Here is a 1,585-nt window from a genome sequence, read left to right on the forward strand (position 1 = left end):
TAACTCTGCTGTCATTTTTAGTATTTTCGTGAGTTTTTTTAAGTGATGTACTCGTGCATAGCAGAAATAGTGTGACTTTTTCTTACTGCTCAATAGACTGTCCACCAACTAAAGCAAACAGCAATAAATGAAATAAAAAATGATCAGATGTAGAACATATTTATTCCAAGATAGTTTTAGTTTCTGTTGCTCAAATAAGTTTCACATTCCATGAAACCTGACTTTTCCCAGGGGTTAAGCTCCTGCAGCACTTAGGAAAGTGAGCAATGGCTTCATTAAAAAGCATAAAGTGCCGGGCGCGGTGGCTCAAGCCTGTAATCCCAGCACTTTGGGAGGCCGAGACGGGAGGATCACGAGGTCAGGAGATAGAGACCATCCTGGCTAACACGGTGAAACCCCGTCTCTACTAAAAAATACAAAAAACTAGCCGGGCGAGGTGGCGGGCGCCTGTAGTCCCAGCTAGTCGGGAGGCTGAGACAGGAGAATGGTGTAAACCCGGGAGGCGGAGCTTGCAGTGAGCTGAGATCCGGCCACTGCACTCCAGCCTGGGCGACAGAGTGAGACTCCGCCTCAAAAAAAAAAAAAAAAAAAAAAGCATAAAGCATAACAAAACGATGTGATAAACCATGGGTTGCTTTTGTTTTTACTTGTTTTAGAACGTACTAAGAACTTTGTATGTCTCACAATAGAGGCGTATGCGTAAAGGCATACATTATAAAGACTTATAACTACTCTTATTATATTCACATTTTCTGGGGCCTTAATTTCATGGTGAACAATATCAATCTGTAACTGGGGCAAATTTACAAGACATCACATACAAGGCCTGGCAAGTCAAAGGTGGATGAAACAGGTTCACCGCTGCATAGCATGTGTCTTACCTGGGCAGGCAGCCATCAGCTCCTGCTTCAGGTGACCACTGTCTGCAGGTGAAACCAAACTCTGTACGTTTTGCTCTTAGTGCCTTATGACTAGTTGTTTTCACTCATAAATAATGTTTGAATTGTAAGTTCTTTTGCTCTGGAATCCAGGAGCAACCAGCCACTAACGATCATTTTGCAAACTACCTAGTCATCTACCAGCTAAAAAAATAATGATCTCTCATTGTCGTGTGTGTGTGTGTGTGTGTGTGTGTGTGTGTGTGTGTGTGATAGAGCTGTTAGCATTCATCAACAACCTTAGTTGTCTCTACCAACATAGGCTTCATCAGAAACTGTTTTCCTTTTTTTAGTAGCAAAGATAGGCTACTTAAGATTGTATCTCCAAGTATGAACGTAGAAAATATAAAATATTTAAGCTTTAAATCATACTTTGGATATATTTTCAAATTCTCACTTTGAACTACCTGTGATGTGACATTTATATTTTGTCATATTATTCAACGTATCATTTAAAAATAATTTAAAATCATATGTAAAATTTTAAAAGAACGTAGGCACTAATATGTTTTGTAGTCTTACATTATTATTTAAAATAATAAAAGAGTAAAATTATATAGAGTATCTTTATAGGTACATATTTTTCCATGAAGGGTTACATGCAATGGAAAGAAGATAGATGAAGAAAGAACAGTCACCTATATGTA

At 38.4% G+C, this 1,585-nt stretch overlaps 1 non-coding gene across 1 annotated transcript; it reads right to left on the bottom strand.

Annotated features, from left to right (window-relative positions):
• Positions 1-1,149: 1,149 nt before the first annotated feature.
• Positions 1,150-1,221, bottom strand: LOC115893048. Its single transcript, XR_004053004.1, has one exon. It is a non-coding gene; the product is annotated as a small nucleolar RNA SNORD74 (small nucleolar RNA).
• Positions 1,222-1,585: the final 364 nt, after the last annotated feature.

The sequence above is a fragment of the Rhinopithecus roxellana genome, chromosome 13 (genome assembly GCF_007565055.1).
Source record: "Rhinopithecus roxellana isolate Shanxi Qingling chromosome 13, ASM756505v1, whole genome shotgun sequence".
Lineage (NCBI taxonomy): Eukaryota > Metazoa > Chordata > Mammalia > Primates > Cercopithecidae > Rhinopithecus > Rhinopithecus roxellana.